Raw genomic sequence first — 27,944 nt, forward strand, 5'->3', positions numbered from 1 at the left:
TAAGTGAGAATTGATTTCGTTCTCATAGCGACAAACCGCTTAAATCAAAATTTGGCTAAAAGCCTTTAATTAATCACTTTAGGCAAACAAATCGCCTATAAGTGAAGATTAACCTTTTTGTAGCGACAAATCGCTTAAATTAAATTTCTTTGGCTAAAAGCCTTCGAACAATTTTTTTTGGCAAATAAACTGCCTTAAATCAATCCATTTAGGCGATAATCGCCCAATTAATATCATTTGGCAAATTAAGTGCCTAAACCAATATTTTGGCTTTAAAAGCCTTAAAACAATTCGTTTTGGCACAAATGCCTTAAAAAATCAATCTTTTGGCAAGAATAAGCCCAAATTAAACTCCTTTGGCTAAAAGCCTCAAAATCAACATTTTGGCACCAAGTGCCTAAATCAATCAGTCTTTTGGCAAAAAAGCCTAAACAAAATGCACGGAGCATACACACACTCATGCATAAAGCATCCCATTCAAAGCCCTCTAAAAGAGGCGTATCGAACTACGTCGACTTTGATCTTCCATTCAAACGGAAGTACGTAGGCACGTTTGGGATTTAACCCCGAGCGGCAAGTCAAAATCACATAAACCTTTTATTTGGTCCAATCACATCATTTACCTTGCAAAGCATTCAAGCATTCATTCATGGTTAGTTTATCAGCATGACATAGTCTCGGGATCCATCTCGGGTTTGCACACCATGCTTTAGACATTGGGTAATTAATCTAGTAACTAGGTTAATTAAAAATGGAGTCACTTAGGGTTTTTTCCTAGTTTACCCTGAAACAATTAAACAAGGTGGCGACTCACACATCACGTGCATTTCTTCCTTAGTCACATGCCTTCATATTGCATTTGATACTTTGGGGAGGGGTTCACACAATTTTACCAAGAATTTCATCGGGGCAAATCTATCCATAGATGGATTAGTAGGTGCATCAACTACAGTTGTTTCATAAACAAATTTTACAAATTAGTTAGCCTAGAAGAGACAATTTGCAAAAATTCTAGCATCTACTCCAATTCCATCAAAGATAACCACCAAAACTACAAATTCATCTTCATTTCTCGCTTCGTTCTTTTGGCTGCAGCCCATCAAAACTCGTTGATCAACAATTATTACAACATTTGTTTACCCTATCATATATTTAATCGTGCCCAGATAATTGCAACTGAGCAAACTATCTCTTCAATCGAGTCACAGAGGATTTTGCTTTGATATTTGGAAGCTGCAGATTCTCACTCCAAGCTAGTGTGAGATCTCCCACTCCCAGCTAGCTCCACCAAGCACCCCCATTTTTTTCTTTGTCAAAAGTATAAGATGTAAATGATTTTATATCCATTTAACTTGACCATAGGAATTAGAACAAAAAGAATACATAATGATTTTTCTAGCTAGACGTTAAGCAACTGAATTACAATTACTTTTTACAAAAGAGAAGATATTACTAGATTTTGAGCATCCTCAATAATTCAGGCTTAAGGAAGCCATTGAGGAAATTTCCCAACGACAGCATCTATTATGTTCATGTTAGGGTTTGCTAACATAAATCTAGAGTTAGCACAAATCAGGGTCTGTTCATAGATGAGAAGTGAGAGAAAGAGAAGTCTAGAGAGAAGAAATTATGTGATTAATTCATCGATTCTAATAGTCTTTGACAGCTCATATATATAGTGTAGCTTATGTAGCATACATTTCAGCAATACTTTACCACATAGGCTCCAACTCAGCAATACTAATATATAAAATATAATCAACTAAAAGATGCATAAACTAAATAAGAAATAGCATTAATATGCTACTTCATTACAATATGACCCATATTTCCAATTACTCTAACATGTATGTCCTCACAATTACCCTTCTCTTTAACTGCAATCTTGTCCCCAAGATTAAACTCAAGAAACTGCTTCTGAATAAATGATGCATCTTCCCAGGTAGCTTCAGTAGGAGATAGATACTTTCAGAGAATAAGCACTTGCAAGAATTTATGGTGGTTTGTGATGATGCTTCTGGTTTGAAGGATCTATTGAGATTCTATAGTGATGTCACCCAAATCTGAAGATAAGGGAAGTGTAGCAGTAACTTGAGATTGTGGAGGCAAGGACTTCTTAACTGAAAAACATGAAAAATAGGTGAAAAGAGCCCTAAGGCAGGTTCAGTTTGTAAGTTGTTGTTCTAGTCTTCTTAAGAATGGAAAAGTGCCATAAAATTTTGCAAAAAGTTTGAGATTCTTCTTGAGAGTCACAGTTGTTTGTCTGTAGGATTGAAGTTTCAAATAGACCCAATCACCAACAAAGAACTATCTCTCAGTTCTATTTTGATAAGCAAACTGCTTCACCCTATTTTGAGCATGGAGAAGGTTCTACTTAAGCAAATGAGACATCTGTTGTCTCTCTAACAATAAATTTTCCACATAAGCAATAGGAGAGAATCTAGGACTCAATTGAGGCAATAATGGAGGGTTAAACCCATAAAGTGCTTTTAAAGGAGACATACTCAAACTGATATGAACGCAAGTATTATACCACTACTTTGCTAGGCTTAACCAATGGACCCAAGCAAAAAGCTTAGAAAAGGTCATGCATCTGAGATAAGCTTCTAGGCATCTGTTTAATCTCTCAATTTGACCATCAGATTGAGCGTAATAGGCAGTAGTATAATGCAATTTAGTTCCCAAAGAATTAACAAGTTCTTTCCAAAAGAGACTAGTAAAAACTTTATCCCTGTTAGAAACAATAGTTTTAGGCATACCATGCAACCTAAAGATATTATCAATGAATAATTGAGCAACTTTAGGGGCTGTGAATGGGTGGGAAAGGGCTATGAAGTGGCCATACTTTGTAAATCTATCAAACACTACCAAAATAGCATTTTTGGTAGCAAACTTAGGCATTCTGTCAATGAAATCCATAGATATATATAACCATACTTGATCAGGAATAGTTAGGGATTGTAAAAGACCAGGGTAGGGGACTGTTTCTGGTTTACACCTTTGGCATTTATCACACTGAGATCTATTGAGTGACATCCTTATGTAGGTTAGGCCAATAAAAATATTGCTGGAATCTATGACAAGTTCCTTTTATACCAGAATGGCCCCCCTATTGGTGATTGGTGAAAAGATGAGAGAGTTGGAATTTAAGGTCACTAGAGCTACCAATGTATATTTTGGAATTATGCATGAGTAGATCCTATGAAAAAGAGAAAGGAGGTTTGGCTGGCCTGTGGAGAAATGGTTAAAGTTTTGATGAGGTTTTAGGCAAAAAGGTCATTGTTATAGCTGGCAAAAACTTCATTTAACTAGACTGGAGTTACCTAAGAAAGTGCATTTAAGGTTGATGAAGTGTTATCATGCTCACGAAATGGTAATGCATATCTAGATAATGCATCTACCACTTTGTTTTCAGCCTCTTTCTTATATTAAATGACATAAGATAAACCCAAAAGCTTAGTTACACCCTTCTGTTGAACATAATTATGTAGTCTTTGTTACAACAAATGGGTTAAAATGGAATGATAAGTTCTAATAATGAAAAAGTGTCATGCTCAAGATAGTGTCTCGCTCAAGATAGTGTCTCCAGTAGATAGGCCCAAGTGCTTGGAATTTAAAGGTTTGCTAATGAATGCAAGTGGTTTTTTAGTTGCATGAGTACTACTCCTAAACCTTCTTGACTACAATATGTCTCAATGACAAAGGGGAGTTTACAATTTAGTTAGGCCAAGATGGATGGGAAGATAAAGCTTGTTTGAGTTTGGTGAAAGCCATGTCAACAGTTGTTTGAGTTTGTTGACCAATGAAAGGCATCTTTCTTGAGCAAATTTGTCAATAGTTTACTAAGAATACCATAACCCTTTATGAACTTCCTATAGTACCCTGTTAACCCAAGGAAACCCCTTAAGGACTTAAGACTGTTAGGCTTTGGCTAATGCAATGGCTTCTATTTTCTAAAGATTAATAGCAGCTCCATCACTACTTATAACATGACCTAAATACTCTACAGAGGTAGTGCCAAAAGGGCACTTAAACATTTTTTTCTCCGGTTTCTGCGTTGACGTTTCCGGCGACAGGCGACAACTCTATTTCGCGCCTGTCAGTCTAGGTTACCCACCTAGGCCTTTGCTTTTGTCTCACCACCACCCAAAGGAGGAAGAGTGACCTTCGATCAGCGTCTCCACCAAATCCGGTGACCTGAAGACCGGCGAGTGTGCCTCACGCGCCGTTAGAAGAATTGGACGTCATCTTACGCGCCGGCGAGTGGAGGCACGTCCGGCAGTTTCCGGTGACCGGATTTCATCTCCCAGGATCGACTCGACGTCCAGATTCTTTTCCAGTGGTTAGTTTTCAGTTTCGGAAGCATCTGGTAGGCGCTTTCTTTGTTTTTTGCTACTGTTGTTTGCTGCTTTCGGTTTCTTTTGGTGTTGCTACTGTTCTGTTGGGTTCGTGCTATTATTTGGTTGCTGTTGGGGTATTTTTTTTTTATTAATGGAAACTACACCCACAGATTCTAAAGCTATTATTACTGAATTGATCCCAGCAATGAATAAAATCACAGAGCATAAATTGAAAGGAACTAATTATTTAGATTGGAGTAAGACAATTAGAATTTATTTGAGGAGTGTTGAAAAAGATGATCATCTAATTGATGATCCACCAATTGGTGACAATAGACAAAGTTGGCTAAGAGAAGATGCTAAGTTATTTCTCCTGATTCGCAACTCTATTGACAATGAAGTGGTTGGGTTAATTAATCATTGTGAGTTTGTTAAAGAATTAATGAATTATCTTGAATTTTTGTACTCGGGAAACGGTAATCTGTCTCGTATGTATGAGGTCTGCAAAGGATTTTATTTGGCCGACCAGCAAGATAAGCCCCTTACAACTTATTTCATGGAATTTAAGAAGATTTATGAGGAACTTAATGTTTTAATGCCTTTTAGTCCTGATGTTAAGGTTCAACAGACGCAGCGAGAACAAATGGCTGTAATGAGTTTTCTTGCAGGTCTGCTCCATTTTTTGAAACTGCCAAATCACAAGTTCTTTCAGGCAGTGATATTACCTCTCTTCAGGAGACTTTCGCTAGATTGCTACGTATTGAAGGTTCTCATACGCCTTCCCCTTTTGATAATAGTGCCTTTGTCGGTCGTAATCAGGTAGCTAGATAGCCAGGACACAGAGGAAGATGAGGAAATAACCGTAGTAATGGAACAATCACTCGAGAGGCAAGCATTCTTATTTGCCATTATTGCCATGAACCTGGTCACACTAAACGGTATTGCAAGAAACTGATCAATAAGCCACCAAGGGTAAATATGGCAACTCACGATTCCGCAGTTACTTCTTCTGACGACAATGTAACAATTTCTGCTGCGGAGTATATATGTTGAGCTCTCTAAATACCGTTCTTCTAAGTCTACTGATTCCTCAATTGCTGCTGCTGCTGCCAACTCAGGTACTCCCCCTTCATGTCTTATGTCTACCTCATCGGAGTGGGTCATTGATTCTGGTTGCACCAATCACATTACAGGTAACCCTAGTCTCTTATCCTCATTAAAAGAACCTGAACAATTTAATCGTCATGTTACTCCAGCTGATGGGTCCACATCTCCTATCAAGTGCATTGGCACCGCCAATCCCATTCCATCTCTTCCATTGTCTTCTGTTTTTGGTTTGCCTCGTTTTTCATTTAATTTATTATCTGTTAGCAAAATTACTCGTATGTTGAATTGTTGTGTCAAATTTTATCCTACATATTGTGTGTTTCAGGATCTTTTGATGAAGCGGATTATTGGTAGAGGATGTGAGTCTAGTGGCCTTTATCTTCTGGACGAACACGTTTCATTATCTCTGGCTTGTGCTGGTGCTCTATGTCCTCTTGAGGTTCATTATCATTTGGGTCATCCTTCTTTGTCTACTTTAAAGAAGTTGTGTCCACATTTTCAGTCTTTATCAATTTTAGAATGTGAATCTTGTCAATTTGCCAAACATCATCGTTTACCTTTAGTTCCTCAAGTCAATAAATGGGTTTCATCCCCTTCTGAGTTATTTCATTCTGATGTTTGGGGTCCATGTCCTGTTATTTCTAAAACTGGCTTTCGGTATTTTGTAACTTTTGTGGATGATTATTCACGTGTTACTTGGTTATTTTTAATGAAATCTCGTTCTGAGATATTCTCTATTTTCTATTCCTTTTGTGCTGAAATTAAAACTCAATTTAATACCTCTGTTCGCATATGGCACAGTGATAATGCTAAAGAATACCTATCTAGTTCCTTCTAATCTTATATGTCACAGAATAGTATTCTCCATCAAACATCTTGTGTTGATACTCCTTCTCAAAATGGGGTTGCAGAAAGAAAAAATCGACATCTTCTTGAGGTTGCTAGGGCACTTCTATTCCAAATGAAGGTCCCTAAACATTTTTAGGCTGATGCTGTCTCTACTGTATGTTTTTGATTAATCGCGTGCCTTCTTCTGTGCTTAATGGTGCAATTCTTTATAATGTTTTGTTTCCTTCTAAACTTCTATTCCCCATTGAACCTCATATTTTTTATTGTACTTGTTCTGTTCGTGATGTTCATCCATAGGTTTCCAAATTAGATCCAAAGTCCCTTTGTTGTGTTTTCCTTGGGTATTCTCAGCATAAAAAAGGGTATCGTTGTTTCTCTTCCGATCTTGACCGTTATCTTATTTCTGCAGATGTCAAATTTTTTGAGAATACTCCATTTTTTCTTTCTTCTATATATAAGAGTGAGGGGGAGGATGATGACCTTTTAGTCTATGCTATCCAGCAAGTTCCTAACTCTCCTGCTCCCGCTCCTGCTCCGATTCCTGACCTTGCTCCTGCTCCTACTCCAGTGTCTGCTGCTCCTATTCCTGCTCCTGCACCAACATCTACATGCCCTCGTTTTGAACAGGTTTATTCCAGGAGACCAGGAACTCTTAACTCACTTCCTCCACCTGCCGCTTCAATAGAAGATCTAGTTCTCTCCACTCAACCTGAGCCTATGCCATCTACTCCCCAATCAGACCTTGACCTTCCCATTGCTCTTCGAAAAGGTAAATGCAAGTGTACCTACCCTATTTCCTCTTTTGTCAGTTATGATCATCTTTCTTCTTCATCTCGTTGTTTTGTAAGTAACCTCGACTCTGTCTCTATTCCTAAAATTGTTGTCCAAGCTTTGTCCCATCCTGGTTGGTGTGCAGCAATGAAAGAGGAGATGGCTGCCTTAGATACAAATGGTACTTGGGATCTTGTGCCTCTCCCGGCAGGTAAGAAGGCTATTGGTTGTAAGTGGGTTTTCACCGTTAAAGTGAATCTTGATGGGACTGTTGCTCATCTCAAGGCTCGATTAGTTGCAAAGGGCTATTCTCAGATTTATAGCCTTGATTATTCTGATACTTTTTCTCCTGTTGCCAAATTATCTTCTGTTCGTTTATTTATTTCTTTAGCAGCCACTTTTGATTGGCCTTTACATCAGCTGGACATTAAGAATGCCTTTCTTCATGGGGATCTTCAGCATGAAGTTTACATGGAGCAACCACCAGGCTTTGTTGCTCAGGGGGAGTCGGGTAAAGTGTGTAAACTTCGAAAATCTCTTTATGGTTTAAAACAGAGTCCTCGAGCTTGGTTTGGTAGATTTTGCAATATGGTACATCAATTTGGCATGCAGAAGAGTACTTCTGATCATTATATATTTTTCAGAAGTACTAGGACTGGTTTGATTCTACTTGTGGTTTATGTTGATGACATTGTTATTACAGGGAGAGATTCAGCCGGGATTACATCACTCAAGTCAATTCTCCAGACCCAATTCCAGACAAAAGACTTAGGATTGTTGAAGTATTTTTTGGGTATTGAAGTGTCTAGGTGTAAGAAAGGCATCTTCTTATCTCAAAGGAAGTATGTCCTTGGCTTACTGAAGGAAACTGGAAAGTTGGGTGCCAAGCCATGCAGTGCTCCAATGACTCCTAATTTGCAACTTTCAATTGATGGTGAGTTGTTTGATCATCCTGAGATGTATAGAAGGTTAGTGGGCAAATTGAATTATCTTACCGTAACACGTCCAGATATTGCTTACTCTGTGAGCGTCTTAAGCCAGTTTATGTCTTCTCTTACTGTTATCCATTGGGAAGCTTTAGGACAGATTTTGTGCTACTTGAAAGGTAATCTAGGTCGTGGCCTGCTTTACAGTAATCATAGGCATTTGAACATTGAATGTTTTTCAGATGCGGATTGGGCAGGTTCGAAGGTTGATAGAAGATCAACTTCAGGATATTGTGTCTTTGTAGATGGAAACCTGATATCATGGAGGAGCAAGAAACAAAATGTAGTCTCACGATCAAGTGCTGAATCAGAATATCGAGCTATGGCGCAATCTGCTTGTTAGTTAATTTGGATTCATCAGTTGTTAGAGGAAATTGGCTTTAAGTCATCCTTGCCTGCAAAGTTATGGTGTGATAATCAAGCTGCTCTTCACATTGCATCAAATCCAGTATTCCATGAACGAACAAAACATATCGAGATTGATTGTCATTTCATTCGTGAAAAGATACAACAGGGTGTTATTTATACAAGACATGTTAAAACAAGTGAACAGTTAGGAGATATCTTTACAAAAGCTCTAAATGGACCTCGGGTTAACTATCTTTGTAACAAGTTGGGCATAATTAATATCTATGCTCCAACTTGAGGGGGAGTGTTAAGGATTAGTTGTAAATAGAACTCTATTAGGAGTTAGATTTCTAATAGGTTTATAGTATCTTGTATGTGTATATATATGTGTCCCCATTGATGAATCAAACATAAGAAAATATTTTCCCCCATTAAATTTACATTAATGATTGAAAAGTAGCAAGGGCATTGGTAAGGCCAAATGGTATAACTCTAAAACTCAAAATGGCCATGGTGTGTCCTAAAGGCTATTTTTAGGATATCACTCTCTAGCATTTTGATTTGATAGTAACTTGATCTTAAATTAATCTCGAAAAATATTTAGCTGAGGAAATTTCATCTAAGAGGTCATCAATGATTAGGATAGGGTACTTGTTTTTGATTGTAAAGGTGTTAAGCTGCCTATAATCTATGCAAAGCCTCCAAGTGTTGTCCTTTTCTTAGCAAGTAAAACAGAGAGGCATAAGGGCTCCGATCATGCTGGATGAGGGAAGAGTTGAGTAATTTTGTTATTTATTTTTCTATTTCATCTTTCTATGAGTTGTTGTATCTGTATGGTCTAATAATGACTGGTTTAGAATGAGACAGTAAGGGTATGGAATGTTCATACCCTTGGAAAATGTCCTAAAACTATTAAGAATATCAAGAAGGGGAGGATAGTGGCAATTGGAAAATGGTAGAATTGGGTACAATTGGACAAGGTTGAGTGGAAAAAAGATGTGTAAATTGGTCACATTTTTTCTTAAGGAATTTATGAATGGATTTGCAAGAGATGAAAGTAAGGGAAGCTGATTCAGTGATACCTTAAAGTACTAAAGGTTTGCTATCCATTTGAATGGTAAGAGAAGGAGAAATAAAATCAAACAAAACATGATTAAATTGTTTAAGCCAGTTGACTCCCAAAACCAAATGATATTCCACTAACTCCAAAACTCTAAGACTATAACAAAATAAAGTACCCTGCATTTTCCACACCAAGTTGTGACATTTAGTCTTACTTACTAAATTTTGACCATTGGCTACCTTAATATAAAGGGAAAAAGCTTTAATCAATCTCAACTGAACTTGTTTGGCCAATTTAAGATTAATAAAACTATAAGTGCTGCCACTATATATCAATATGACAATACTAGTGCTTTGAAGCTTTCCTTTAATCCTAAAGGTAGTAGGTGACACATTACCTTTTAGAACACTAATAGAAGTAATGGTATTCTCAGGATTATCCTACCCGAATTCCTCTACACCTTCCTTAGAATCAACTAAATTACCATCCAACTCAAGATCACAAGCATCCATGGTTAACAATTGTTTAGCTTTACAAACATGACCAGGGAAGTATTTTTCACCACATTTAAAATAAGGCCTAGGATTTCTAGGCGGTATTTCAGAGGGTTTAGGTGGGGCAAGTTTAGTTAGCTTAGTCATAGTGGAAGGTGTTGGGGGCTCAGGTGTGTAAGGCCTAAAAGATGGCCTATGGACTTTGAACATAGCTTCAATTGATTGTTCTTGGAGTTTTACTTATTCAAAAACCTGAAATAAAGTAGTTGGGTTAAGGAGCTTGACCATAGGCCTAAATTGTGAGTTTAAGCCACTAATAAAGCTAGAGATATAAAGTAAGGTTCAGTGAGGCCGGAGTTGTGATTTTACATCAAGGATTTGAGGTATTCAAACCTCTCTTGGTAGGCATGGACTATTTTGTCTTGATGGAGTTTATTGAACTCCTCAACTATATCAGTGGGAGTCGATTCACCAAATCTGCTGCAAAGATCCTCATCAAACTAATTCCAAGTAGCATTAGGGTTATGAACTTGCCAATCTTGGAACCAAGCATTTAGGACCTCACTCAAAAAATAGGTAGCAAGTTCTATCATGTGGTTTTCAGGGATAACATAAATAAGGAAATATTTATGGCATTTTCTTATCCAGCCACGGGGATTGGACTCATCAAAATATGCAAGGTTCATTTTCAAGTTCAAGGAATTATTCCAAGGATTGCGTTGGGTAGGTTAGGGTAAGGGTGGGGTTATGGTGGTCACAGTTGGCCTAGGTGGGAATATGGTTCTTGGAGGTGTGTGAGTAGGTATTATGACTGAGTTCCCCCCTAATATCTATGAGACTATGGCCAGGAGCAGTACTATGCAAACCAAATAACCTTATACTAGCATTAAATCTAGGCATACCCAATGTAGAAGAGGGCCAAAAAGGCCAAAATTAAGTATATTGGGATTTGGGTGGGTGGGAATTGAGGATTCCCCCAAATCTTGCCCTTTAGGAGTCTATAATGATCCTTTGTCCACAGACAAGTGTTTACCATCAACAACATCTACAAAAGAAAAGACAGGGCCCTTACCTTTTTGTGAAGCTTTAAAAAGCTCAATGAGCATTGTGAGTTGTTGTGAGAGATCGACCAATGTCTTTGATTGATTTGCATGCATTGAATCTACCACCGATCAAAGCTCAAGAAGGTTGGCTTGAGTATTCGCCATACTACAGTTGACCATCTCTTCGAGCCTTTGGAACCAATTGCTAAAAATCCCAATCTATTTCTCATGGTGGGAGGAACTTTCTTCTGAGGTTTGAAGTCTCGCGGCATTAGTCATTGTCATCTTTTTTTGGGTTATGAGAAATGAAATCAGAGATTAGTCAAGGTCATTGGTCTCTGATACCAAGTTTGTTAGGGTTTGCTAACATAAATCTAAGGTTAGCACAAATTAGGGTTGTTCATCGATGAAAAGAAGGGAGAAAAAGGGAATAAGAGAGAGAAAGAGAAGTCTAGAGAGAGAGAAGAAATTATGTAATTGATTCATTAATTCCAATAGTCTTTGATAGCTCATATGTATAGTGTAGCTTATGTGTACATCTCCAACAATACTTTACTACATAAGCTCCAACTTAACAATACTAATATATAAAATATATAATTAACTAAAGATGCATAAACTAAATAAGAAATAACATTAATATCCTAATTTATTACAATATGACCCATAATTCCAATTACTCTAATATGTATGTCCTAACAATTCATTGCATCTCCTTCAACGATTGCCTTATTTAATCTATATTGTTTTATCATAAAAGAAGATTTTCTAACTCTAAGTGCCATGGTTTGAAGGACAGCAAGGTTCATTGTAAACTTGAATTGTTCAACTCTTCATGTAAAGCTTTCCTAGTTGAATCTCGTCAATGGCATGCAAATTCACCAATCTTTTCTCCGATTAACTTGTGCATCAAAATTTAAAGCTTATATGCTATCTGCATACTAACATATAATCTAGTAGTAAGTGCATTACGATTTGACAATAGATCCAGGTTTGAATCCCTCCTCCCCTAATATTAAAAGAAAAAAAAAAAAGCTTATATGCTATCTCAGCTCTTCCAAGCAGTCTTTTTAGCTTATATGCTATCTCAGCTCATCCAAGCAGTCTTTTTGAAATCCATATTAAAGCATTGGAAAATTAAAGACGGGGAGGAGAACATCAGAAAACGGAGTTCAAGAATGGTACTAAACATTAGGGACAAGCTCCATCCATCCATTTACCTAGTTGGCCACCTTGCTCAAAGCCCTTCAGACCTGATTGACTTATAAAAAAGATAATGGAGAGTCCTTGAGGCAATAACAAATTCTAGAAGCTAGCCTTGCAAATGGATAACTTGAATGATGAAGTTGTCATCAACACCGAAGCAAAAAATTATTTGTATTATAAACTTTTTAAATTAGTAAGTGATGCGAAGCAACTTGGACTTTTAATATATGGATGATTTGGATCGTTGCAAACTAAAGAAGAAGGGGCATCACCGTGCCATATCCAGCACGTCCGTGCTAGCCTCCGGAAGTCCAGGATGCAAGACACGCCTAGGCTTAAGAAGCACAAGCACGCCCGTGTCACAGCCAGCCTGCTCGTGCTACCCCTGAAGTCCAAGCACGCCCGTGCCATGTCACGCACGCCCGTGCCGACGCCGATGAGCCCAGTTATGTTTCAAGTGCCGGCACGCCCGTGTCATACCAAGCACGCGGGTGCTAGCCCTTGGAAGTCCACGTACGCCCGTGTCATGCTAAGCACACCCGTGCCACCGACTTTACTAGGGTTTTAACCAGTTACGACTTTGTGTTATTTTAAGTCTTTTTATATGAACAACCTAAACCTATAAATAGGTTGTTTTTGTATCTTTGACATTATTATCTTTTGATCATTATTCCTATCAATAAACTTCTTTCAAGAGTTTAGTTCTTGATAGGTGTTAATTTTATAGTATTTTTAATATAGTTTTTATTAGAATTTTAGTCAATTTTATCACTTTGATTTGTTTTTAAATTCATTTTTAGTATAATTTTGTTAAAGCTTCCTTGAATCATAACTCGCTTGATCTGAGAGAATTTTGCAGGGTTTTGGCATAGAAAAGGGCATTTCAAGGCAAAATACTCAGCCTCCAGCACTCCCAGCCCGTGCTAAGTAGCACAACCATGCTAAAAACTAAGGAAATCAAGGGAGAGTCAGGAGTCAGCACGCCCGGAGGCATGCCAGAAGGCACGGGCGTGCCTAGAAGAAATTCAGGGCGTGCCAGCCTAGCACGCCCATTGCAAACTCTAGCTGGGGAGGACAGCCACAAGCACGCCCAGCCTATGCTATATGGGACGCCCGTGCCACAAAGATTCAACAGGGTGTGCTTGCCTAGCACACCCCGTGCTGCATCAGCCAAACTTCCAGACTTAAGCACGCCCCAGCCGTGCATAATGGCATGACTTAAGCACGCCCCAGCCGTGCATAATGGCATGCCCGTGCTTCGAAGGTAGAACTAGAGTGAACTAAAGACGCAAATCAATCTTTTCCTCACATGGGCCCGCCTCGGAGAGTTTCCTAAACGTACTAAACAAGACCTAGACCTATTTTGGAAGAGAAAGGAGTCCTAATTAAGAAGAAATCCAAGACCTAAATAGTCATGATCTCCTATAGAGGATTTGCACTAAATAAGGATTCTATTTCCTAAACGGAGTCAGATTTGCCTTCAGGAGCTCTATATAAAGAGGGGAACTTTTCATTGTTGGATATCTCGTTTTTTGTGCTATTCTCTGCATAATTCTCTCTCTCTCAAAAGACTTCAAGCATCCAAGGTTTGTGCCAAGATTCAAGGAAGCCATCCACATAGCTGTGATCTAGTTTTTATCTCAACTCTTCATCTTGTTTTTCTTTTCATTGTTATCATTAAGTATGATGATTGATTCAAGTATGATTGAGTTTTATTTAATTATTATGTCCAGCTAAACTCTTATACTAGGGGTTTGATGTAACTTAATTCGATTCCAATTTATAATATTAGATTTGCTTTTCATTGTTCTCGTTATAATTTATTATTGTGCTTAAAGCTTCCAGGCAGAATTTTTCCCCTGGATTGAATTATTTCAATAATCGCTATCGGGAGAAGGGTTTTTGATATGAAAAAGATAATAAATTACTTGAGAATAATAACTTGACGTGGAAGCTATATGGTTTGACTTAAGGGGGGTTTTCATAAGTTAATGATCTTAGGTTATGAACTCACAAAACAACCACAAAACTCAAAGATCTAATTTATGTTTGATTTCACTATTGGAAGATAGGTAATTAGACTAGATTAGAATAGCTAACAATACATCGGGAGAGCTTGTTAGTAATTCTAGGGTTGTTTCTCCTACTTGAACAATTAAAATTGATTAATGAACTAATAGAATAAGTTGGATAGAATTAAGTGAAATCAAATTCCCTAGTAGTTTAAATCCCTGATTTCTTTTCACCTAAATTTTGTGCTTGATCTCTTTCTGTTTTTACTTTCAAATCTATTTTCCTTACAGCAATTCTCTCTTATTATCGTTTAAATAATAATAGGTTAACATAATTTTGGTACTTGATATACAATCCCTGTGGATACGATACTCTCTTACTCTATATTACTTGTTGCGATTTCATACACTTGCGAAAATACTGTCAAGTTTTTGGCGCCGTTGCCGGGGATTGGCGTTATCAATATCAATACGAATTACCCTATTGTTAATTTAGACATTCTTTTATTTTTATTTAATTTTCTTTTAGAAATTAGTTCAGGTGTTTTATGCAAAGAAGATCAAGAAAGACTGAGCCTCTAATCTTTGATCCAGAAATTGAAAGAACTTTTCGTAGGCACAACGCTGCAAGAAGAGCACGAGAAATAAAACTCGAACAACAAGCAGACATGGCCAACGAAAATGAAAACGAAAACGAGAATGAGAACGTAATCGGACCTCCACTTCAACATCCGGTCCGTACCTTGCGAGATTACACAACACCTAATCTGAATGGGACAACCTCAAATATTACAAGACCTAGGGTGGAAGCTAATAATTTTGAGATTAAACCCGCAATTATCCAAATGCTCTCCACTTCGATCCAATATGGGGGTTTGCCTAGTGAAGATCCTAATGCCCATATCACAAATTTTCTGGAAATTTGTGATACTTTCAAACAGAATGGTGTTTCTGAAGACACAATCAAACTAAGACTTTTCCCTTTCAATCTTAGGGATAAAGCGAGATCCTAGTTACAATCATGTCCCGCTGGGAGTTTCACAACATGGGATGAATTAGCTCAAAAGTTTCTAGCAAAATTCTTCCCATCCTCAAAAACCACAAAGTTGCGCAATGAGATAATGACATTTGCTCATCATGATCAAGAGAGCCTGTATGAAGCTTGGGAAAGATTTAAGGACTTGTTGAGAAAGTGCCCACATCACAGTTTGCCTAAGTGGCTACAGGTACAAACTTTCTATAATGCATTATCTCCTAACATCAAAATCACTTTAGATGCAGCTGCAGGTGGATCCTTTGAAAAGAAGGGAATTGATGAAGCATATGAGTTAATAGAAGAGATGGCAAGCAACAGCCATTACCAAAACAATTCCGAAAGGAGAAGAACCGTAGGAGTCTATGAAATAGACGCCATTACAACACTTAATGCCAAGGTGGATAACATGGTAAGAAAATTGGACATGTTAACCACTAATCCTGTGAATTCTATTATGCAAGTTTGTGATAGGTGTAATGGACAACATGGAATTGGAGAATGCATGATGGACTCTTTAAATCCACAAACTTTGGAGCAAGTAAACTATGTGATGAATCAAGGAAGGAAGAATTACCCTTATTCCAATTCATATGATAACAGATTAAGGAACCATCCTAATCTATCCTATGGTAATCCTAATAATGCCTTGAATGCACCACTCGGTTTCCTTCCTCCAGAAAAGAAATCTCATGATGACCTCCTCACTGCCCTTTCTAAATCGCACATGGATTTCATGAACGAAACTAGAGAAAACCATAAAATCCAGCAGGCTGCGATAAGAAATTTGGAGATTCAGCTAGGACAATTTGCAAACATGATGGCATCTCGACCTCAAGGTACGTTACCTAGCAATACTGAAAAGAATCCTAAAGAACAAGTGCAGGCTATCACCTTGAGAAGTGGCAAACAATTAAAAGAACCACCAAGGAAAGAGAAGGAAGAAAAAGAACAGCCAAAGGTGCCCATCATTGACCTAGAAGAACAAGAAAAGGTAAAACCCTATGTTCCACCTGTTCCCTTCTCACAGAGATTAAATAAAGCACAAGACGACAAGAGCTTCCTCAAATTTCTGGACGTATTTAAAAAGCTTCAAATCAATATTCCTTTTGCTGAAGCTCTTGCTCGAATGCCTAGCTATGCTAAATTCCTAAAAGATATCCTGAGCAAGAAACAAAAAATCGATGATGAAGGAACAGTAATGTTAACTGAGGAATGCAATGCAATTATCCAAAACAAATTGCCTCCAAAGTTAAAAGGATCCAGGAAGTTTTTTTATCCCTTGCAATATTGGTAATCTTGACTTTGAAAAGGCTTTGGCAGATTTAGGTGCTAGTATTAATCTTATGTCCTATGAAGTCTTTAAGATGCTAGGTATGGGAGAGCTCAAACCAACAAGAATGTCTTTACAATTAGCGGATCGATCAATCAAATATCCTAGAGGAATTGTAGAAGACGTGCTTGTAAAGGTAGGTACATTCATCTTCCCTGTTGATTTTGTTATTCTTGACATTGATGAAGACAGGGAAGGATCTTTAATCCTTGGAAGACCTTTTCTTGCAACTGCAAGAGCACTGATTGATGTCTATGAAGGTAAGTTAACTCTAAGAGTTGGACAGGAAGAGATTGTCTTTGATGTGCTTAAATCTTGCAAACTTCCTATGGACTATGGAGATTGTTTTCGAATTGATGTTGTTGATGAGTATGTGGAAAACACTTTGCATGTCGAAAATAACATTAATGAATCAAGCATCATGAATGAAAAAGAAAAGGAACCTCCTAAACAAGAACTGAAACAACTTCCACCTCATTTAAAACATGCATTCTTAGGTGAGAACCATTCTTTTCCTGTTATTATTTCTTCTCACTTAACGCTTGATCAAGAAGAAAGGTTGTTGCAGGTTCTACGAAAGCATAAGAAAGCACTAGGGTGGTCTATCTCAGATCTACAAGGAATAAGCCCAAGTGTATGCATGCATAAAATCTTAATGGAAGAAGACTACAAACCTTCAATCAAGCATCAAAGGCGATTGAATCCAAACATGAAGGAGGTAGTCAAGGCTGAAATCATAAAACTCTTAGCTGCCGGTATCATTTATCCAATTTCCGACAGTAGTTGGGTAAGTCCTGTCCAAGTTGTTCCAAAGAAGGGAGGTATGACTGTCATCTCTAATGAAAACAATGAATTAATTCCTACAAGAATAGTCACAGGTTGGCGTGTGTGTATAGATTATAGAAAATTAAACAAAGCAACATGCAAGGACCACTTTTCCCTACCCTTTATTGATCAAATGCTTGAAAGACTTGCAGGTTATCCTTTTTATTGTTTCTTAGATGGCTATTCAAGATACTTTCAAATACCAATAGCTCCTGAAGACCAAGAGAAAACTACTTTCACCTGCCCTTATGGCACTTTTGCCTATAGGAGAATGCCTTTTGGGCTATGCAATGCCCCCGCAACCTTCCAAAGGTGCATGATGTCCATCTTCTCTGATATGGTGGAAAAATTTATTGAAATATTCATGGATGACTTTTCTGTATTTGGTTCTTCTTTCGATGCATGTCTTCATAATTTATCTTTAGTAATGCAACGATGTGAAGACACTAACCTTGTTTTAAATTGGGAAAAGTGTCACTTCATGGTTAGTGAAGGTATTGTCTTAGGGCATAAGATCTCTCAAAAAGGGATTGAAGTAGACAAAGCCAAAATCGAGGTGATTGAAAAACTACCTCCTCCTAACTCAGTAAAAGGAATAAGGAGTTTTCTTGGTCATGCAGGGTTTTACAGGAGATTCATAAAAGACTTCTCGAAAATCACAAAACCTCTTTGTAATTTATTAGTTAAAGATGTTCCTTTTAATTTTGACAAAGAGTGTTTAGACGCTTTCAACAGGTTAAAGAAGGAGTTAAACTCAGCCCCTATCATCACTACACCAGATTAGACTCTACCCTTTGAGCTCATGTGTGATGCTAGTGATCATGCTGTTGGAGCTGTTCTTGGACAAAGAAAGGACAAGAAGTTGCATGTTATCTATTATGCCAGTCGCACATTGAATGATGCGCAATTAAATTATGCAACTACTGAAAAAGAATTGTTAGCTATTGCTTTTGCTTTTGACAAATTCAGGGCATATTTAATTGTAGCCAAAACAATAGTTTACACAGATCACTCAGCCATTAAATATTTGCTGGAGAAGAAAGATGCAAAACCGAGACTAATTCGTTGGGTGCTTCTATTGCAAGAATTTGACTTAGAGATTCGTGACAAAAAGGGGACTGAGAATCTCGTAGCTGACCATCTTTCCAGGCTAGAATTGGGGGAAGAAGATACAAGCGAGCTACAAATCAATGAAAGCTTCTCCCATGAGCAACTTCTACTATTGGCAAATACTCAAACCCCCTGGTATGCTGATATAGTTAACTATCTTGTTTGCAAAATTCCCCCTCCCAATTTTTCTTACCAACAAAAGAAAAAGTTTCTTCATGATATCAAATACTACTATTGGGAGGAGCCCTTCTTGTTCAAGTATTACAGTGATCAGCTATTCCGGCGATGTATACCGGAAGCTGAAATGGAAAGTGTCCTTAAATTCTGCCATTCAATGGAATGTGGAGGTCACTTTGGAGCAAACAAGACAGCTGCGCGTATATTAGAAAGTGGTTTGTATTGGCCTAATCTATTTAAAGATGCTTTTAACTATGTTCGTCTTTATGATCGTTGTCAAAGATTAGGTAACATTTCGAAGAGACATGAGATGCCCTTAAATAGCATCATTGAAGTTGAAATCTTCGATGTGTGGGGTCTGGACTTCATGGGACCTTTTCCACCATCATACTCCAATCAATACATTCTGGTGGCGGTGGACTATGTGTCAAAGTGGGCAGAAGCTGTTGCTCTTCCAAATAATGATGCTAAAAGTGTAATGAACTTTATCAAGAAAAATATTTTTACACGTCATGGCACTCCCAAGGCAATAATCACGGACGGAGGTAAGCATTTTTGCAATAGATATTTAGATTCCCTTCTTGCAAAATATGGTGTTACTCATCATGTAGGTACTCCATATCATCCTCAAACAAGTGGACAAGTAGAAGTCACAAACAGAGAAATCAAAAAGATCCTGGAAACCACTGTTGGACAATCAAGGAAGGATTGGTCCAAAAAGCTAGACGATGCTCTATGGGCCTACAGAACTGCATTCAAGACACCTATAGGTATGTCTCCATATCGCATGGTTTATGGTAAGGCTTGTCATCTTCCTGTTGAGTTAGAACATAAGGCGTTTTGGGCAATTCAATTTCTTAACTTCAATGCAAAGGAAGTTGGTCAAAAACGGTTACTTTAATTGAATATGATGGATGAAATGCGCCTCCATGCTTATGAAAGTGCCAAAATATATAAAGACCGCACCAAACAATGGCACGATAAGTATATTATCATGAGGAATCTAAAGGTAGGCCAGTAGGTATTACTCTATAACTCTAGACTCTGCCTATTCCCTAGTAAATTACGCTCTAGATGGTCCGGTCCATTCACAATCAAGGAAATTTTTCCTCATGGAGCCATAGAAATAGTGGATGGTAAGTCAAATCGAAGTTTCAAGGTTAACGCTCAACGTTTGAGAAATTATCAAAATGACAACTTTGAGCCCATCAAGAGTACAATCGGTCTCGTTTAACCTGAACTAGGTTAAGTGCGTCGAGCTTAACGACGTTAAACAAAAGCGCTTGTGGGAGACAACCCATACTATTTGCTTTTTTTCATTCCATTTATTTCTTTTATTTTCTATTTTTATTGCAAAAATTTCCAAATTTCTCCATAATTGTTCTTTTGTTTTAGTTAGACCTTTTACTTTTAGGAACAAGTGAAAGTCCAGAGAAAAGCACGCCCTGGCCATGCCCCATAGCACGACCATGCCATGGGGTGAGAACTCAGCACGCCCAGGCGCGCCCTACAACACGCCCGTGCGCTTCAGAAGATGGATTCGCTTGAGAGGCAGAGAAAGAGCACGCCCGTGCTTTAGAAAAGGAAAAAAACTCATTGAGAGTCAGGGACAAGCATGCCCCAGGCGTGCCCTGTAGCACGCCCGTGCTATCTGCGAGAACATCTTTCCGCTTGAGGGACAGAGAGAAGCACGCCCGCGCCGTGCTTGAAAACACGTCCGTGCCAGGTACGCCCCATCTTTTGTCTTGTAGGTCAGAAGAAAGCACGCCCTGGCTGTGCCACGATCAGACATGAGCATTAATTGGCGCCCCTATTTAAAGAGCACGCCTTAACTGTCTCATCCCTCACTCGCACGCCCTAGCCGCCAACCCCTTTTCTCCCAAAAATTTTCTCTCTTTTTCTCCCCTTTCTCTCAAATCAAACCCTCTCCACACCAAATTTTCATATCATCAACCTCAACCATGCCTCCTAGATACAAACGCAGCAGACCCGCATCCTCAGTTGCCGCTAGAAAACGGCCAATTGCAAGATCCTCCACGGCTCCTCAACCTCCTTCAACGCCTGCCCTTCCATTCGAGTTCACCTCATCCGAGCAACAAGAAAGGTACAATAAACTATCACTTCGGCTTATTTTACCAAATAGATTTATTGATGAGGCTGCTTTAGCACAAGTGGGTCTTGGGGATATTGTGCTAGAACAACTTAGGCGTATAGGATGGGGTCAATTTTTAGAGATGAAGGATCTAGTTTATGCACCTTTAACTCTAGAATTTTTAAGTTCTTATTCCTCTTTCATTCGGTTTTTGCCGACATCTCCGCCAAGCAAAATTCGCTTTAGGCTAATGAGTAGAAATTTTGAATCATCTGTGAATGAAGTTAGCCATATTTTTGGATTCCCAACGGAAAATGCTCAAATACAAATATCTAGTGATTTTAATGCACGTAATACTTGGAACCATTTTACTGATAAAGTGAATTATAATCCTAGATATTCAAAAGCTTCTAAACTGAAAAATCCTGCCCTAAGATACGTGCATAAATTCTTATCTAATACTATCTTTGGAAGGAGTGAAAGTGATGGAGTTCTGAGTTTAAATGAGTTATACTTCTTATGGGCAATTGAACGAGGAATTTTACTCAATGTTGGGTATTGGTTGTGCCAAAAATTTGCGAGGGTGGCTAGAGCCGACAAAGGGGCTATAATGATACGGTGCTTTGTGACCCGCATTACTAGATATTTATAGGTCTGGAACCCGACTAGACTAGTACATGATAGTGTTGGAGGAGGAAAGGGCACCCGACTAGATTTGGATGTTATGATCCACATGAAACTAATTGAAAAAGTCGGAGATGCATATCGGGTAGTAGGTGCTCGAGAGGATAATTCTGATGATGAAGAAGCTGAAGCCGCAGGTGGTGCTGACATGGAGGAGGATAATCCTCCCCCTTTCACTTCTTCTTTTGGTGCAGGTACATCCGGTGCTGGTCCATCCTTTCAAGGTACGTCAAACATGTCCAACGATGAAGTCCTTGCAAGGATGATGTCTCGAATGGACATATTTGACACGCGCCTTAACGGGATGGAGACGATGATTGCAGACCGTTTCCAGTCCATCAAAATTATGAACGGAAGCCTTAATTCTAGGGTGGATACAATGCAAGGCCAGCTTCAGACCATTCTCCAGCTTTTACAGCCACCCCCACCACCGGAGCAGTGATGGATTTTTCATTTATCACTTGTTTCTTATTTTTATTTTTGGTTCTAATTCATTGATCTGGTTGATTTTGTTTTTATTTTTAGTTTGTCTGTTATTTAAACTATTATAACTTTTAGTAGTTTCTTTTCTCTTAATATTTAGTTTGCTCTTTTAGTTATGACATGTTCCAGCACCCGTTCTATTGTATTGTTCAATACAATTTTGGTAAAGTTTCTTCTGCTCTCTTAATGCTTTTCTTCTGATAATGCAATACGTTTGGGGAATTTATTTTGTACACATTGGGGACAATGTGTTTGATTGAATTGGGGGAAGGAAATTTTAGCTAAAAATTTTTTTTTTTCTTAACATGGTTGGAATGATTACAAGCAAGCTTGAAGGTTCTCATGATCTAGTAATAGGTGTTGAATTTAGTTGATTCTCAATTCTAGTATACTTAAGCTCTGAATTTGAAAATTTTTTAAACAGGTTCATTGGTTTAAACTATCTGTTTCTAAGATCCTAAACACTGATTTTTGTGAAACTTATGGTACATAGGCGTGTTTTAATCCAAAGCCATTTAAACCTTGGCATTCCTAGAACAAATTAGAATTCCCTTTGAGGCGAAAATTTTAAATGCTTACAATTTAAAAGAGATGATTTAGGCATTCTTTGTTGAAACCCATATTTAGCGTAAACCACCTAAGTTAAAAAAAAAAAAAAAAAGTGACCTTTGCAACCAATTTTGAAGCCTATAAACCATAATATTTTCTTGTTCACCCTCAATAAACTGAGCCTTCAAACCAATTCCAAATTCCTACCCTAAGGACAAAAGATTGTATGATTGAAAGATTCGACTTTTAATTAGAATATAGCAATAAAGAGGGAGAATTCTTCAAATGATACTAGCAAGTTTACCAAATAAGAAAAATAAAAAAGAGACACATAAAAAGCAATCAAAAGGATTCAAGTTGAATTGAAAAAGCAAGGAAGAAAAGTACCAAAATATTATGGAAAAACCTTGCCAAAATGTCTCTAGCTAGTAAAGAAAGTTCAAAATAGACACTCCCTGGAACCAGTAAAATTTTTTATTAAAATAGAATTCTAGATATTATACATTCTTTTGTACTCTTGTTCTACCTATTATCTTTTTTTTTCTTTGATTAAGCAAAAATTTACACCTCGGAAGCCCCATTACAACCCAAAATAAAGACCTTTTGATCTTTTAATCGTATGCAGTTAAATTGTGGAGAAGGGATGACTAATTTTGCATATGGGAATGCCACATTTGCACTATCAATTGTCTTATTTATAAAGGTTAAAAATTCTTTGGATCATTCATATCCTATTTATCGTAAATTGAATGAGTATTAGTGTTGACAATCTCTTTAAACTTATATTTTAGTCAATGAACATGCTTTATTTAAAAATTAAAATCAAGCTTAAATATGAGTAGCATGGAGAACAATTGATTTATTCACTCATTTACTAATTATGATATCTTGAAGGTTTACGATCAAATCATCTCCAACCATGGTAAGCTAGTTTTGTCAAATTATTTTTCTCTTAAAAATTTAGTTTTGTTGCTTGAGGACAAGCAATGGTTCAAGGTTTACGCCTATTGCAAACTCTAACTGGGGAGGACAGCCACAAGCAGGCCCAGCCTGTGCTATATGGCACGCCCGTGCCACAAAGATTCAACAGGGTGTGCTTGCCTAGCACACCCCGTGCTCCATCAGCCACACTTCCAAACTTAAGCATGCCCCAGCCGTGCATAATGGCACGCCCGTGCTTTGAAGGCAGAACTAGCGTGAACTAAAGACGCAAATCAATATTTTCCTCACATGGGCCCGCCTCGGAGAGTTTCCTAAACGTACTAAACAAGACCTAGACCTATTTTGGAAGAGAAAAGAGTCCCAATTAAGAAGAAATCCAAGACCTAAACAGTCATTGTAACAGACTAATTTTTCTTTTAGTGTCGGTAATAGTGATTTACCGGTCTGTGAATAGTACCATCGGTCCGGGACTTGGTATTATTTTAGTCCGGAAAAATTACTATGCTTAGTTAATATTTTATTTACTATTTTTGGAGCATGTTTGCATGATTTAGGTGGGTAGAAAATATTTAATGAATATTTTTGGAGAGTTTATGTATTAAATGCATAATATTTCTAGTGTGGTATATTAAGAAATAAATGAGGAATTATTTTAGTGGAGTTAATTTAATTAATTGGTGGAGTTAAATAAGAAGTAGAAGAGAATTATTTGAGGAATATTTAGAGCCATTGGATGAGATTACTTAAGACTTGATCTTAGCCACACATTTTGCATGATTTTAGGAAGTCAAATTTGACTTTGGCTCTTAAAAGTAAACACCACAACATTTTTGTCTTTCTTCTCTTCTCTTCTCCACGCCATTTCCATTTTCTTCCTTCTTCTTTCATTTTCTTCATTTTCTTACCTCCAAATTTACCACCAAACTACCTAATTAAACCATAGAATAGGACTTAATGCTTAAGAATTAAGGAGTAGAAGTTGAGATTTGTGATTAAAAGCAAAGAGAAGTGAAGTTACCATTGAAGCAAGTAAGTTGTGGTTTTTGAGTTTTGTGAATTGTTAAGTAGAATTCATGGTTTAGACATGTTATTGATGCATTAAATCATGCTCCAACTATTTCTTTTGTCAAGTTTTGCTTGTAATGTTGATTTTTCATGCTTTGAAGAGGCTGGAGAACCATCCTCAAAGGGGAAAGAGAAAGCCAAGGAGTAAGGCTTTCCAAGCTTATTCAAGCTTGTTAATAAGGTTAGTGCAATCATAATTTCAGTTGTTTAAGTTGTTTTACATGGTTAGGGTTTTGAATATATTTTGGGAACTTTGTATGTTTTGTTGAAATTGCTGAATTTTAATGTGAGATGTGTTCTGCCGTGGGATTGGAACTCATTTTTGACCCCTTTATACTTCCCATTTGTTTCTGACTTATTCATGAAAGTTGTAGCTCTATTTCTCAGCTTTCCAAAACATATTCTTATGTCTAATTCCAATACTTGTAGCTCAACTTATGATTGAAATACCAAAACTGGTTCTGTTATGATGTCTTACCTGTATATCCGAAATTATTGTCCATTTTGACCACTCAAATGGCAAAATAATGTCTTATGTTCTTCATAAAAGTTATATCTTTACTTCTTATCTTTCCAAACCATCCTCTTGTGTCCAAATTGGAGATACATAGCTCACCTTATGGCTGAAACACCCAAACTGACTCTGTTGTGTCGGGCGACATGCATTACTAAATTGAGTGCCCATTTTGACCACTATAATGATAAGATTAGGTTCTGAGTTCTTCATAAAAGTTGTTTCCCTGTGTCTTTATAATTCTCTCGTTCTAGATTGGTTTCATTTGAGTGTTTGGTGAAGTAGGAATTCAAGAAATATTGGACTTGGTTCTGCTGAATCAGGTCTAATCTGTTGGTCGGTGTTCTGAGCTTTTGTTTGTTATCTTACTCTATGATCTGGGCTGTACTCCCTTCTGAACATTTGTAGCATTTTGTCTTATCTTTCTAATGAATCTGATTTCATTTAGTTTGGAGACCCATAACTCAAATTATGTGTTAAAAACCCAGCAGAGGTCAAGTTTTGGAAATGCTGAAAAGTTCTTGATTTATGTACTTTTATACTATATTAAGTATATATACATTTATAGTGTTTTGAGTAAAACTTTTTAACTGATGAGTACTAAATGAAGAGGTTTTGATTAAGAATTATTGCTTTTGTGAAAGAATGATTTTGATTTGGGCTCTACTATGCATGATTGAGACGTGGTATGATGAGATGGATTTTGTTATTGTGAAGCTATGATCATATGCTAGGGTTATCAGCCCTTATAAATAGGCGGACGCGCTTATTTGTGTGATGGGGTGGTGCTTTCATAGGCCACGATTGTGTGATGGGGGTGGTGCTTTCATAGGCCACGAGTATGTGATGGGGGTGGCGCTAATATAGGCCACGATCAAATCTGCTTATGTTCATTCTGCATGAGTACGAGCCTCAACAAAAAATGAAATTTTATTGTTGCTATAAAAGAATGAAGACATATTTGTATTTATAATCTTCTCATTGATTTCAAAGTATTTGAATTAAATGAATGCGATTTCAGTATTTATATAGTTGAGTAATTTCAGATTTGACTTGGCTTTTCTATTTAATTTAATTGTTGGTTATTTAGCACCACTGAGTCTTTCACTCAGCGCGTTGATTTTTATCACGTGCAGGTTAGGAGCGGAGGGTGTTCTTCAAGACCAGAGGACAAGCATCAGAGTAGAGATCACATTTTGGGTAGGATATTTTGTAAATGGTGATTTTTGGCATGTATATAAAGATTGTATTATGGAGGTTGTATATAATAAGTTTATAATGTATTAAGAGTTATGATTATTGAAGGAAATAACATTTTATTATATTTTTGGTGTATGATGATTATATATTCCTTGAAAAGAATGTGTTTAGACTATGATGCGTATGTTGAATTGGAGTTTTGGGGTTTGGAGAAAATTGGAAGTGTGTATATTTTCTTTGTGTGGCAAGTTAATTTTTAGGGGAAACTCTTGCGAAATTTTCATAGGAATTTCCTTAAATATTATTTTCGTTAACAAAAAAAAAAAAAACAAAACAAAATGTTAATTACTTGCCTCCTTATGAAAATTTAACCACTTCTAATTTGTGATCTAGCTTTAATAAGTGACATAAGACGGTGCTCCGGCACCGATTGTGGCATCCGCCGTCTGGTTCTTCGGGATTGGCCGGTGGGTGTTACAGTCATGATCTCCTATAGAGGATTTTGCACTAAATAAGGATTCTATTTCCTAAACGGAGTCAGATTTGCCTTCAGGAGCTCTATATAAAGAGGGGAACTTTTCATTGTTGGATATCTCATTTTTTGTGCTATTCTCTGCATAATTCTCTCTCTCTCAAAAGACTTCAAGCATCCAAGGTTTGTGCCAAGATTCAAGGAAGCCATCCACATAGCTGTGATCTAGTTTTTATCTCTAAACTCTTCATCTTGTTTTTCTTTTCATTGTTATCATTAAGTATGATGATTGATTCAAGTATGACTGAGTTTTATTTAATTATTATGTCCAGCTAAACTCTTATACTAGGGGTTTGATATAACTTAATTCGATTCCAATTTATAATATTAGATTTTCTTTTCATTGTTCTTGTTATAATTTATTATTGTGCTTAAAGCTTCCAGGCAGAATTTTTCCCCTGGATTGAATTATTTCAATAATTGCTATCGGGAGAAGGGTTTTTGATATGAAAAAGATAATAAATTACTTGAGAATAATAACTTGACGTGGAAGCTATATGGTTTGACTTAAGGGGGATTTTCATAAGTTAATGATCTTAGGTTATGAACTCACAAAACAACCACAAAACTCAAAGATCTAATTTATGTTTGATTTCACTATTAGAAGATAGGTAATTAGACTAGATTAGAATAGCTAACAATACATCGGGAGAGCTTGTTAGTAATTCTAGGGTTATTTCTCATATTTGAACAATTAAAATTGACTAATGAACTAATAGAATAAGTTGGATAGAATTAAGTGAAATCAAATTCCCTAGTAGTTTAAATCTCTGATTTCTTTTCACCTAAAATTTGTGCTTGATCTCTTTCTGTTTTTACTTTCAAATCTATTTTCCTTACAGCAATTCTCTCTTATTATCGTTTAAATAATAATAAGTTAACATAATTTTGGTACTTGATATACAATCCCTGTGGATACAATACTCTCTTACTCTATATTACTTGTTGCGATTTCGTACACTTGCGAAAATCACTGTCAGTTCTCTAATTTATTCGTCGGATCAAACATTATTGATCAAAACTCCTAACGGAGTATAATCGCTATTCTCATTCACATAACCATTCTGCATCAGTTGGTATTAGAGCCGAAAGGTAAAAGTATCTCTATGGCCGACAATTATGAGACACGACTCACCGCGATAAAGGCGAGGTTTGAAGAACTATCCGAACATATTAGACAGTTGAC

General features: G+C 37.2%; 1 non-coding gene and 1 pseudogene across 1 annotated transcript; both read right to left on the minus strand.

Moving 5' to 3' along the window:
- Window positions 1–9,484: 9,484 nt before the first annotated feature.
- On the minus strand, window positions 9,485–10,680 carry LOC149493327 (uncharacterized; annotated as a pseudogene).
- A 4,641-nt stretch (window positions 10,681–15,321) lies between these two features.
- On the minus strand, window positions 15,322–15,429 carry LOC149493328 (small nucleolar RNA R71). The gene has a single exon (XR_016318612.1). It is a non-coding gene; the product is annotated as a small nucleolar RNA R71 (small nucleolar RNA).
- Window positions 15,430–27,944: the final 12,515 nt, after the last annotated feature.

This window comes from Jatropha curcas, chromosome 10, assembly GCF_041381405.1.
Source record: "Jatropha curcas cultivar XTBG-Jc1 chromosome 10, XTBG_Jcur_1.0, whole genome shotgun sequence".
Taxonomy (NCBI): domain Eukaryota; kingdom Viridiplantae; phylum Streptophyta; class Magnoliopsida; order Malpighiales; family Euphorbiaceae; genus Jatropha; species Jatropha curcas.